General features: G+C 39.3%; 1 protein-coding gene across 14 annotated transcripts in view; it reads left to right on the top strand.

Annotated features, from left to right (window-relative positions):
* FOXP1 (forkhead box P1) overlaps positions 1-13962 on the top strand; it is a 629322-nt gene that overhangs the window by 233245 nt on the left and 382115 nt on the right. For 10 of the 14 annotated variants that reach the window (XM_053930432.1, XM_071222259.1, XM_045192423.3 and 7 more), the window contains one exon: positions 6248-6336. The exons of the other annotated variants lie outside the window; for them this stretch is intronic. The gene's annotated coding sequence lies outside the window, so the exon portion shown is untranslated. The remainder of the gene's footprint in view (positions 1-6247; positions 6337-13962) is intronic. 14 annotated transcript variants of the gene reach the window in all.

Consider the following 13962-nt stretch of genomic DNA (forward strand, 5'->3'; position numbering starts at 1 on the left):
GAGTCCTGTTCCCAGCAGCTTCCACAGGCTCCGAGACTGTGTAAAGAGCACTTTTGTTATGTTTTGATTGACATTTTAGGCAAAACAGATTCATAAAATTTCTCAAACCATCTTGTACACTTAACCATTATAATAAACATTCATGGGAAACAGACATTTAAAACAAGTATCTCTCTGTGTTTATGTCTCTGAAATTTGCCTTACCCCCAGAAGTGAACTAAAACCTTGTTACAACTTTATATTTTTGAGACAATAATAGAGGACTATATTTGCTACATTATTGCTGCCATATTCTGGTTTTGGGCATATAGCTCCTACTCTGAGATTGGTTAACAATGAATATCCTCTGGGTCCAAGAATGCTGTTCATTTTTCACTTGTGGAGATCTTATGCCTGATTTTGAAACATTTAGAGGTGATAATTTCTTGTTCTTAGCACTCAGTAATATTTTAAATATACGTATTATTGTTTTTTTTTTTTTTTATTTTTAAGAAGACCTTAATATAAGTGTGCTTTAAAAATATTTTATTTATTTATTTTTAGGGAGAGGGGAAAGGAGGGAGAAGGAGAGGGAGAGAAACATCAATGTTCGAGAGAAACATCAATCGGTTGCCTCTTCCACGCCCCCAACTAGGGACCTGGCCCACAACCCAGGCATGTCCCCTGACTGGGAATGGAATTGGCAACCTTTCAGTCCACAGGCCAGTGCTTAATCTGCAGAGCCACACCAGCCAGGGCATTATAAGCTCAGTTTAAGGTAACTATTGCATACATTACTTTAACACAGGGACTTCACTGTGCAGGCTGAGAAAAACCATCAGCTTTTTCTTTTTGGTGTAGTAGTTTTTGGATTTTTTGTTCAAAATGGCATGTGATGCCTTTAAGCATTTTATGTGGACCCATGAGCCCTTCGAAAGTTGGAATGACTTAGAGGGAAGAATGGGGTAGTGGGGTTAGACCTTGTGCGGAAACTGAGTGCTGCCAGCTGTCTCTCGCTAACCTTTGGCAGATTAAGGCTATTCTCCCTGGACATCGGTAATCCACTCCTGGCAATCAAATATCCTGGGTGCAATGCTCACCAGATCCAAATCTGTTATTTTACATAGGAGAAATCATAATGTTATATGCCAATATACAAACCCCCCAGTCAGTTCTCTTAAACAGAAGTTGACAAATTGTGTCCCTCAGGCCAAATCTGACCCACTGCCTGTTTTTGTAAATACACTTTTATTGGAACACAACACCCGTTTGTTCACTTACCACCTGTGGTTGCTTTCCTAGCACAATGGCAGAGTTAAGCAGTTGCAATGGGTAGGATGTGACTGGAAAATCTAAAATATTCATTGCCTTGCCCTTTACAGAAAAGGTTTGTCAACTCTGTTCTAACATATGACTAAAGTATAACAGAACACTTTATATATAGTCAACATCATTACATTAAGAATGTAAATGTGTAAGAAATTAACTACTCAACAATTAATACAGTTTCAAAATACATTTTTTTTAATGTGGCTTTTTTTTTTTTAAATCACCAAGAACATCTGAGACAGCACTCTCTGTTGCTGGCTTTCAAAACCTCTACTGAGGGTCTGATATTCTACCAGTTGTATTGTAACCTCACACATTTTATTTAAAATGTGTTTAATTTTGGAGGATGTCTTAGAATTTTTTCTTTTATTAGTAAGAGCCAAAAATGTTTGATTTAGAAATAAGCATTTTCTTTATAATTTGGATATTAAAAGCCAAGAGACATCCAACTGGGAAAATGTCAACTGGATATACATTTCATGGCATTTGCTTGTATTTCACTTATTAGAAGCATTCTCGTTTATAAAATGGAAATTAGACCTCCTCACAGGCTTAGGTGGAGGTCAAGTGAGGAACATCTGCCCCACACAGTTTGGGAGTGCATGAGTGACTGGTTCCCTTTCTCTCTTCTAACCTTAGCTGAATTAGAGAAACAGATGATCACAACTACACAATACCTTCAGGAATTTTTCCAAATTCACAGTGCTTCTACCTATTTATGGTGGCCTGGAGATTCAAGTATAACTATGGAGCCAGGGAGAATTAGAAAGGCCTGTGTATTTGGTAAGAGATACTGGCAATTGTAATAAACATTCCTGAATCGCAGAGTTTTAACTCAGTGCAGGTTTATTTCTCAGGCTACACAGTCTAGTGCTGGCTTGTGGGTGACAGGAGGCATGGCTCTGCTCATGTGGTGTCTCAGGGACCTTGGCTTACTTCATCCAATGACTGCACCATCTGCAGGAACTAAGACTTGTGCTCTGCACCTCTGGGCCCACAACTAAGGGTAGAGAGAGGGCGTGATGGTGCAGGAGGGTTCAGGGTCAGAATGAAAATAACATACCCACTTCCATCTGTTGGGCCAGTACTCAGTGACAAGGCTCTACCTAACTGCAGCGGAAGCTGGGGAACGCATTCCAGCTGTGTGCCCATGAAACAGAGAAGGATTTGATGACCCAGGCTCCACCACAGGCTGACCATATCTTCTTGTATTATTACGTATGCATGGCATACATAAATTCCACAGAGATGCCAATAATCTGAAAAACTGTCTGTAACATGTACCCATGGAAATAGAGCATTTGGAGACGGTAATGCTGGGTTGGGATAATTAATCTATATACTTGTATAAATACACTTTAAAAATTAGTCTAAGATCTGAACCTTCTTCCCAGATGCTGTGTGACATTGTCATGTTTGGGCATTCTAAAATCACAGATGTATTGTATGGCAATTTCAGAAATACTGTACATACTTTAGAAATTATGCTTGCAATGACATTTTTACTCTTAAAGTGATCTATGTGGACTCATATTTTATTTTCCTATCCTTTAAAATCAGAAGTCATCCACAGCACTGAATAGAATTCTTGATCAATTATGGCATATAGAATATTTGTTGATATACAACCACTGTTATTTAATTAAAAGTGCACATTTTACAATAAAGCACATCATGAACTTTTTCAATTTTTCCATTCCTCTAGTAGATCTAAGCACACCTTTTTAAAAAGTTATTTATTTTATATTATCATATAAATATTTTAGGATTATAATTATCATAAAATTAAGGATAAACTGTATCATACCAAAATAGAAATTTAATTTAAAGTAGAAAGAACTTGATTGCAAGTTTTAGTAGAGTAGAAACAGGATGTATAAGAGGATACTAAAGAACACTTTTTTAAAAACACTCAGTAGTATAATTTTACATTAGATTTACATTGTGGAAAAAACACAATTGCATCTAGAGATGTTTGTGAAGATCATATTTGTGATGGTGCCATCAAAGATCAAACTTGTAATGTTGAAAAGCACAGTAAAGCAAGCAAACGTTTTGGTCATTCCACAGGAAAACTGACTTTAAAAAATATTTATTCCACATCATAAAGTCAGTAAAGTTTACATGAGACAAAAGTTGCTCCTGACCGTATTGCAACCCAGTGGCCTTGCTCAAAAGTCAAGATTGTCCATAGACATATATGATTACAAATATTCCTTTCAGTTTTCTTGGTATCCATGGCATTTCCTATTACCTGTCACTTTGTCTTTGACAATATTTGAGACAAAAAAATAAAAATTAACCTGGTGAGGATGGTTTCCCAATCAGCTATTCCTTATTTTTCTCCAGTGCTTCTTTGTTATATCAGAATTCAGATGTACTATTCATGAAACACATTTTAATTAGTGACCATATCAGACAAATGGCAGCTAAGCACTGGTTAGTGTGTTGACAATAAACACGAGGGCTCTCATTAATGTCACTGTCTGAATAATTAGTTGAATATCTTGTACCGAAATGAAAGCCTGTTGGCTTCTCACAGGAGCGATAGGCTGAGTGAGAGTCACATCTTGGAGTCTGGTCATGAATGTGCCCCACCACTGGTGTCATGCTACAGTGTCACATTCGTTAGTGCCCCTTTAGGAAAGAAGCCAGACCTACAAACTATCCTCCACATCCCTGGAAACCCTGTTTGTGAAACCTGCGATCAAATGTGAGTAAATTATTAATGTGGCTCATAAGCTAAATAGTTTACTGGCTTATAACATTTTAAAAGAAGATAATAAAGAGTAGAAGAGTGTTCCAGTTGCTTTTTCTGATGATCTATTGACTTCCCCATGAGGAGCCCAGAACTGATAGCTTTTGTTAAGAGGAGCAAAAACACGGAATATCAGAGCAAATGTTTGGAAAATATAGACTATAAAAGGAAGCAATTGTAAATCCATGGAAAACAATGTAATTAATTTTGTTCTCTCCTTGCTCTGATAAATGTATGACAGTGGTCCTCTTGCTTATGGTGGCAGTTATTCATCAATGAGTTCACCAAGTTTGAATGAGTATATCCTTTGCCAACTGAAATTATCTTTAAAAATATTTTTGATGCATTCTTATCATACTCTTCATGAATAATGCTAATACATCATGTCAAACTCATATAAGAATAAACATTCTTAAGTCATATGAACATATTCAGCAAAGAGTTTACACTCGTATAGACAACTAATACCTAGAAATCATTGTGTGAACCAGTCTGGCCTGAATCCATCTCTTACCAAGAAGAGGCACTCACTGGGAGTACCGCCTTTTAACCCTTTTCTGAGCTCTGGTAGACAGACAACCCACAGTTTCCAGAGGTGCGTGACTGTTCAAATCATTAAACTTCATACACCTCTTTTTCAGTTTCCACTTCTCTGTCTGACTGGATTACAAAACATGTACATTCATGGAATTTTACCTCTGCTTACTGTTGAAAGAGAACAAGGCGCACACACACACATACTGAAGAGCTCATGCTTTCTATTCACTCTGTAGTTCCATCTCCCCTTTGACAGAGTCCCTCTTGTCATCTTGAGTGCCACATGGGTGGCAATATCTTCCAAGAATGTGTGCAGAAAAGGCCTGGTATGCAAAACTTTGCTACTGGCTGCTAGACACAAAAACTGCAACTATTTGAGGATGAGTTGAGTTATGCGTCAGTAACTTCAGCTTACTTGGAATTGGATTTGGTAAATACTCTAATAATCCAGCTAAGCCGTGAAAGCTTGCAGCCTCGACGTGAGCAGGTATGCAGGCTGACTGTTTGCCCAAGAAGGCTGAGTCATGACTTCCTTCTACATGACTGGAAAAGAACTGTAAATTGTGGCAAGCAGGCAGTGGTTTGCACATACATGTGCAGATGTGCATGTATGTATGTGTATTTCCTCTGCTAGATTCCCTGAGAGACTGAAAGACCAGAACCCAAAATAAATAATCATTTGGACCTGTGGATACCATGTCCTTATTTGTCAGGGAAACATTGTAATTATGAGAATTTAACAACAACAAAAAAAATGATAGAAGTTCAAGGAACCAAACTTTCCAAGTGAGTGGCAGTTACACTTGGCTGTGTGACATTTCACAAGTACTGCTGTCCTGTAATGCTGAGCTCAGATAGCAGGCTGATGAAAAGCTGATTCCAGAAGGGAAAGAACAAAAATACATGCTGCGATACATCTGTCATGTATCTACATGTACTAACTGTATGTCTATTATATGTTATACATACTGTATACATATTTACAAGGGGGGACCCCAGAAAAATCGGAATTATCTTTTAGAGGGTGGAGTAGAGGTATCCTCAGCAAAGTGAGTGTTCTAGGAACCCATCTGTATTAGTTTACCAGCTGGCATTAGTGTGAGAGGCTGTGTTTGCTTCAGTGATTTTTTTTTGAAGACTCGTGCAGTGTGTCTGCCCATTTTATGATGGGTGATTTCCAAGGCTCACCTGCCCACACTGTGCTGAGTCAACAGTTTTTGACCAAAACTAGCATCAACCCCCATACCCCATCCACCCCTATTAACCTGATCTTGCCCTAAGCGACTGCTTTTATTGTTTGTTTGTTTGTTTCCCTGTATAAAAAAGTTCTCAAAGGGAAACATTTTGCAGATGTGGAAGAGGTGAAAAAAGTAGCAGAAGCACTAAAAGGCATCCAAATCAATGAGTTCAAATACTGTTTTGAGCAGTGAAAAAAAGTCTCAATAGGTGTACTGCATCAAAAGGAGAGTTCTTTGAAGGTGACTGAAGTTTAAACATGTAAGAATAAATACACAGTTTTTTGCAAATAAATTTTGGTTTTTTGCGGTCCCCTCTTGTATTATTACATATACATGTATACATACAATTCTGAATTGTCACAATTTGCCCTATTCACTTACCCTCTTCTGTTCTTTCTGCTGTCAGCATCCCTCTGTGTTGCAGTCCTGTGGCATTATGGGTGCCTCCAACCAGTGACCTCCAGGTTTTTTTATGGCTGTGAGACACATTAAATGGTAAGAGGTAAACTACACTAATTTGTGCACTGCATAAAATTGCCATCCACCTTTGTAGAGGACACAGCAGTGGACACGGGAACCACTGGGAAAGTAAAGGGATACTCCATTATTAATTAGGGATTTCAAAGCTGCACTCCATGATAGCTTTACTGCCTTAAGAGCAGGATCCATAACTTGGATCATATTTGTGGAGAGGTGACCTAATGCAAGTTGGCAAACTGCCTATGAAGGGCCAGATAGTAAGTAGTGCCAATGTTCTGGGCCATATACATTCTCTGTTGCAACTAGTCAGCTCTGCTGATGTAGCACCAAACAAGCCATAGACAATATGTAAACAAATGGGCATGACTGTTTCAATAAAACTTTATTTACAAAAACAGACAATGGGCAGTAGTTGGCCCAAAGGCTGTGGTTTGCTGACTCTTGACCTAATGCATCAAAAAGGGACATATGACCTATAAACAGAATACTTCACTGGGTATCAGTCCCTGTGATCTGGAGCAAACCATTTATCAAGAAGAAAGGTGAATTAAAAAATACCCTCCCATAGTAGCATGTGGGTATAGCTGTAAGGATGAAACGAGATAGAATGTATGTGAAACTCCTTACACAGTTGTTCTGGTTCACCTAGCAGAGTGTGCTTCTTCACCTTTTTAATCACACTGAGCTTTTGTGAGCTACAAGAGTGTGGGGAGAGCTTTCTTGTTTTCTGAGTGCTGTGGTTTGTCTGTATGTCCCTTCTGTCTTACAGTTGATGGTGGGCAGGCTGTTGAAATATCTTTCTAGTACCCACAAGGATGAAGAGTTCAACAGATAGATTTTGGCAGGCTAAAGATCAAATGCCAATAAGGAGTGATTCAATTTCCCTTAACCATCAGAATCTGAGAGTGTTTTTAGATCTTTCACCTTTAATATAGGCCTTAATAAGTAATAGTGCTTTGCATGTCCACAAGTATGTTTGAATTTTGTAAATCTTCCATGTCAAAACATGAAAGACAGGCTCAGTAAATATGCTTCTCTGGACTAGTTAAAATGATGAAGAAAAGTCATACTTAAACAAACAGCTTAAGAAGCTGTTTGGTAATCAGAATCCCAGTTCATTAATTTCTAGTTTTTTTCTTACAAAAATAGTAATATGGTCTTTAGATTTGTTTGATATTATTATATCATTTAAGAATTGTTGTCCTTTATAGTAGCTCCTATTGACCCCTCTCCCCACTATCCCCTCCCCACTCCCGGGGAGAAAATGCAGACAATTGTAACTGAATAAAATAAATTAATTAATTTTTTAAAAAAGAAATTGTTGTCTAGTAACAGAGATGCATTATATTACTTCAAAAAATTAGTTGTGTATTTGCTCTCATGAAGGATAGTGAAGTCTGGGGGAGAATAGTTGGTGCCTTCTTTCTGCTCTGCCTGCCTATTCAAGAGTAGTTTTATTTTCAAGATCACATTATGGCTGCTGTTTTTCCAGCCATTGCCTGTGTATCCTGAAAGGAAGGAGCAGAAGCGCAAGGGACAAAATGTGGTCCTTTCAGCCAAGGCAGGCCCCTTTAAAGAACTTCCCCTCTTAAAGAATATTCCCTGAAGTCTTACTCAGTGACTTTTACTTAAATACTTTTTGCCACCCCTAACATGAGGGCATTTGAAAAGTATATCCTTAGACTTGAGAAATTTACTGTCCCAGATAAATTTCAGGTTCTAGTAATAATGAAGAAAAGGGAAATGGTTACTCACACAAAATCATGATACCAGTGTTTCTCACATGTTTAATTTTTATTTATTTTCAATGAAATGCCTGTCTTCTAATAACTTGCATGAATAATGTCTTAGTTGAATTTTATGTATTAGAATTTCAGCTAATTTACTTCTTAGCAGAGATACATATCTCAGTAAATATTTTAGGACCGTAATGTTCTTACTGAAAGTTCCATGGCAAATCTGAGAAATAAATTTCTTTGTCAAGAGAGCTATCAACCATAATTTAAACTCCTAGATTTTCTATTAGATTTACTGTCCTCTGGATATTAAGCTCTCATTAAAGTTTGAGTACTAGCATGAGGTCCTAGCACCATGCAGGCTCACACCCAATTCTGTTCTTCCCAGTATGTGCAGGGGAATTTGCTGTTTGCTTGCACTGTTCCTCAAAGACTGGACAGTGCTTTCTGCTCTGCATCTATGTGATTTGCTGCTCTCTATATCTCTACTGAAACCTTACCTTGGAGGATGGGGGAAAAAAGTGAGTCAGCCCTGTCCAATTTCTCTACTCCATATAGGCCCATATATTATTCTTGTGAAAATTTCTACCTCATAGAATGAGTAGAATGAGACTACCCCATGCTTCACAGTATATTCTCTGCCATACCAGCATGTGATAAGTGCTCATGAAACACGGTAGTTGGTACATTCACCGACAGTTATTGAATGCTTGCTGTATCCATATACAGTTAGCAATCTGGTTAAGAGTGACTGCTTTGAAATGAGATTGGCTTAGATTCAAACTCTACCTTTTGTACTTTCCGGCTGAGTGGCCCTGGGCAATATACTTAACCTGTCTGGGCCACGGCCTCCTTATCTAGGAAATGGGGATAAAAATAAGAGCTAGCTCCTGTGAAGAGTTAGTGAAATGATGTTTGTAAAGAGCTTAGCACAGATCCTGGTAGGTAACAAATGCCAGCATTGTTGGCATTACACTCCTGAGGTAATGTGGCGGAATCCCTGTCTCCCAGGAGTTTTCACCATTGATGGTGGTTTTACTGGTAGACAATGTATGTTTTGGTCTATTGCTTCTTGCCTGACATTCCCTTTTATTTAAGTAGAACCTTGGGAGGAGGGCTTGATACCTATCTTCAAGGCCACTGTGGCAATGTATATAACTGGATGGCCCTGCTAAACAGAACTTTGATCTGGGGGTCCCATTTTGACAATTTCCCCTAAGAGGTGTGCAGTTCTTTTTTACTTCTATGTTGGTTTTTTTTTTTTTTTCATTTATTCAGACAATGGGCCTGCCTAGCAAGCAGAATTCACTAACTGCTTTCAAGACAGTATTGTTGATGATAATCCGAAACTCTGCAGGGTTTCACTTGTATAGGCTGATGCTACACAATGCTGGTTTCCTGTCTTGTCCCAGGTCCTGCCTCTGTGCTGAGTCTACAATGCAGGCCTCAGATCCCACAGGTCTTCCTAGGAATGACCCTCAAACAGCAGTGCCAACTGCACACAGAGACTGTCAGCAGTGCCCACGGATGGCCCCAGGTGGCACCGTGTCCTAGAAATTGAGGAGTGGCAGCAACCACATGAGAATGGCTGTCTGTTGAGTTTTTGAGCACCGTTGGGTGATGATAGGTGAAGGCAGACTACCTGTGGACAGGAGCCTGCAGTGATTTACTGGCTGTGATGTATCACAGAGTTGATGAGCTTGGGGGGACTGACCCCCCAGACTTTATTAGTACCCATCAAGAATCTCTTAAGACTAGCGAGATGAAAAGAGTTCTGGCAATTGGTTGCACAATAATGCAAATGTATTCTACATTTAATATTGTTGAACGGTACACTTAAAAATGTTTGAAGGTGTACATTTTATGTTATGTGTTTTTTACCACAATTAAAACATTTTAAGCACAGGTGAATTAAAAAAAGCAAGAGTGTTTAACATACGCTCTGTTTTCATAAGGCTGTTGACTCTGGAGATAGTGGCTTGAAGATCTTGCCTGCTCAAAAGACTGTTGTCAACTTTGAGCTATTGCTTTATGGTTTCCAGTATTTTATTTGGATACTGTGTTAGTGTTCAGATGCCATGAAATCTTTCTTGCCTCTGGACTATCTCCTCTATGCTTGGAAGAATTTCTGTGTGTCTCAATTTCTGTGTGGCTCCTCGGTCCTCAGTGCTCAATTTAGTGTCTACTTCTCAGACAGGTCTCTCCTGAATCCCCACATTAAGGGAGATTTCCCTGTTGTCCCTTGTCGTTATTCTCCATCCAGCCTTCTTGTTTGTCCCGTTTACTGCAGCACCTGTCACTTTCTGAATATACCTTTCTACCAGGTCATGAGCAAAGGGAAGGACGGTCTTTGTTGGTCTAGAATGGCTTCCTCACAGCAGGTAGACCCAGGATACGGTAGGCGTGCTCACAGTCAGTGTATGCAGAATATATCTGGGAATTTTCCTATGAATTTGTGGTTGAGAGAATAAGAGAAGAAATAAAACCATTTAATTATAGGAATAGGATACTGCCCTTGGGTTTTCTCCAGAGTTTCCACTATACATTGCACACATCTTGACATTGTGTGTGTCCCATCCAGAGTGGGTTACATATCGCCTTCCCCATGAAGGCAGAATCATTTGCCATTTGGGCCTAACACGTATTGTGGGTGGTACAGGGTGATTAAGGATATTGGATTACTAGCTCAGTTCTCAGCACTGTCATTCACTGGCTCTTTGTTCTTGGACAAATTACTTTCTCTGGGCCTCAATTTACTTATCCAAGGCAGGGGTAATAGCTCAAAGTGTTACTGCAAGGGTTAAATTAGATGAAATGGGGACAGTGCTTTGCACAGGGTCTGGAACAGAATACCATGCTGTTGACTTAGAGATCAGCAAAGTTTATTGGGAGTTAAACTGGCAAAACTCATGTTGTACTTTCTTGCAGTCTTCTTTTTAAAGTGGTGAACATTGGTAAGAGCCTTAATTCCCTATTATATTTGTTCATGTTTCACATGCTGAATTCACTTCAAAACTAAAAAATACAATATGAAGAAGGGTGATCTGTTTTACATTTGTTGGTGACACCTTGGCTGATAGTCGTTTATGACTTGTTTCAGATGATATAAGTGATAAACCTCAATGGATGGCTCAGTGTGTGGAGCTTGACCCACATCCACAAAACCTTGGAAATTCAGCATTTATGGTGCTGCAATCTGAAGTCACCTGGCTAGGGATATATTTTGTCATTAAGTTAATCAGAGCTGGTTTCATCTCTTGCCTCACAAGAGGCCATGTCTTAAATTTCTTGAAAAGTCTTATATTTGCAACATTGTACACTTGATGTTATATCCTGATAATTCACATATTATTTTTGAAAGAAAACTCAAGTCTCTACAGATTGACTATTTCTTTCATGTGCCTACAGAGGATGGTCTGTCTCTTGTCGCTGTGCTGTTTCAGACACGCATGCTTCATGCGCACTGCTCCTTGTTATTTGTTATGTGAAAGCTGACACACAGGACAGCTTTGTCTATCTTTACACCCCTTAACTTTGGCTGGTAAAAGATGAAATACGTCAAGTCACATACTCTTATTTAACATGATTAATGGAATAGCAAGGCTTATTGAAGAAATGCAGAGAGCCACATGTTTTTATTAGTTTATAATTTATACCATCTCAATTTATAAAAGTAAAGCAAATGATTAAGATATAGGCATCACATTTGGTTTCTAATAGCCTTTGTAGTAAATAAAAAGCTAAAATTCAGTGAGCTTCAGTCAAGTGATGCAAATAATTCTGGAAAAACTTTTATTAGACTGATATTCTTCAGAGTGGCAAAGAACTCGCCCATTACATGTCTGAAACATGGTACACCCCATCTCCAAATACCATGTCAGATACTAAAACAGCAGTCACAGAAGAGGAAGCAGACCCATGTGCTGCAAGACTTGAGTGCTACCCACTCAATGGGGGGCTTGGCAGCTTGGAAAAGCCCTTATGTGCCCTCGTCCCCATGCCCTCTGCCTTAGTATTGGGGGGAAGATTGGGAGCTTTCTGAGAGCATTTTCTCTCGTGGTTTGAAATGTGGCTGCATGTTCATGTGCAGTTTGGCCCCTTAGTGCCAGGTGAGGCTGGTTGAGATGTGCTGGGGTGCAATTCCTCAGTGCCAACTCTGAGTGTTCTCATTAAGAGAGGCTGTGCATTGCCTTGGTCTGTGTCTGTCCCAAATCAGTCATTAATGGTGGCACAAATCCACCTGATACGGCAACAACTCTATGAGAGAGGCACAATTCTAAATACTCATTTTGCAGATGAACTGAGGCATAAGCAAGATTAAATGACTCCCTAAGACTTCTCCACTTATAAAAGTAGAGGTAGAATTTGAACCCAGGCACCCTTCCCCTGGTGCCATGGCTCCTAACCAGTATGCCATATGATCTTCATCATATAAACATTTTCCTATGGTTTTTGATTTGCAGGTGCCCTGGGAATGTTTTTTTTATGCCGCATGTTGAGCCTTTGTACTTCAATGCCATCCAGCAGGTCCTGTCTGATCTTACTAGACTCTTTCAGATGCTTTGATTCTTTTTTGCTAGTACAAGAGCAATGGGAATAAAAGTGTCTCAATGTGATTTAGAACGAAGACAACCCCACTCAATTGACATTCTTCTATCCTTAGTTGGATGTGTCTGTTAAGACATTTTCTCTAGATCTTTGAGTCACTTTTCTCTGGTACATTATTCTAATTAACTTCATCTTGGTAGCCCTCATTTTATTTTGTATTGGCCTCTGACCACCCAGCAATTAATTTGTTCTGCTCAATCATCTGTGTATAAAAGTGTAACAAGCAAGGTCTCCTTCCTAAAGCAGCAGTTTTGTACCTGGGGCATACACACACGCATAAAATACATATATTGAAAAACTATATAAAAGCTAGTTGCAAGGGACCACAACTAAGCAATTTTTACTTACAGGGTTTTAAGTATCAGTATCTCCTTATGAAACAGCAGACCATTTTTAATGCCTATGTTTAAAATACTGAGCCCACCTATTTGTTGGGCCTCTTTGGTTACTTGTGACCAGCTTAGGCTCAAAGAGGAGTTACCATTCACTCTTGAACTATGTGGAGGTTCAGGGTGCCAACTCCCTGTGCAGTTGAAAATCCACATATAACTTTTGACTTTCCCCAAAATTAAATCATCCCTCACTATTTGTGAAGGATTGGTTCCCAAACCCTTGTGGATACCAAAATCGGCAGATGCTCAAGTCCCCTATTTAAAGTGGCAAAGAGAAATGCATATAGTCGGCCCTCTGCATCTTTGCAGCTGTCATAGTATTTGGATTTTCCTGGGTCTGTGATTAATCCAATGAGTGGGAATTACCTGTTGCTGAAACACTTTCTGGGCCTGGAGCTGAACTGGGGGTGGGTATAGCAGTATGCATAGTTTGGATTGGGTCACTAGAGTCATGAATGGTGTTTATGGTTGGTGTTCTACCTACAAAAGGCAGTAGAAAGGGAATAAAAAGGGTGCTGGTTTCAGAATAAGGGGGCAGAATTCTAAGAGGGGCGACTGTGCATGTGTATCCTGTAAGGCACCGTATTGATGCATAGCTGATACATAGGATTATAGGGTTGGAAGGAACCTTTAAAAATCACATAGTCCAGCTAACCATGCTTGAGTATCCTCTGAGATTTTCCCCATGAAGCTGTCTGTTTGACACTTGGACATCTCCAGTGGCAGTCACTTCCTAGGGGGTGGGCTATGTGCCTCAGTATAGTTACACATGAGTGTCCTCAAGAAGCCAGGAGTTCATTCATTGCTGCACTCCCCCCGTCTATCCTTCTGTCCAACCTTTTATCTACCATTTAATAATATCTAGGTCCTAAAGCAAGATCCTTGATTTCAACTTACTTATACCT

The sequence above is a fragment of the Desmodus rotundus genome, chromosome 8 (genome assembly GCF_022682495.2).
Source record: "Desmodus rotundus isolate HL8 chromosome 8, HLdesRot8A.1, whole genome shotgun sequence".
Classification (NCBI taxonomy): domain Eukaryota; kingdom Metazoa; phylum Chordata; class Mammalia; order Chiroptera; family Phyllostomidae; genus Desmodus; species Desmodus rotundus.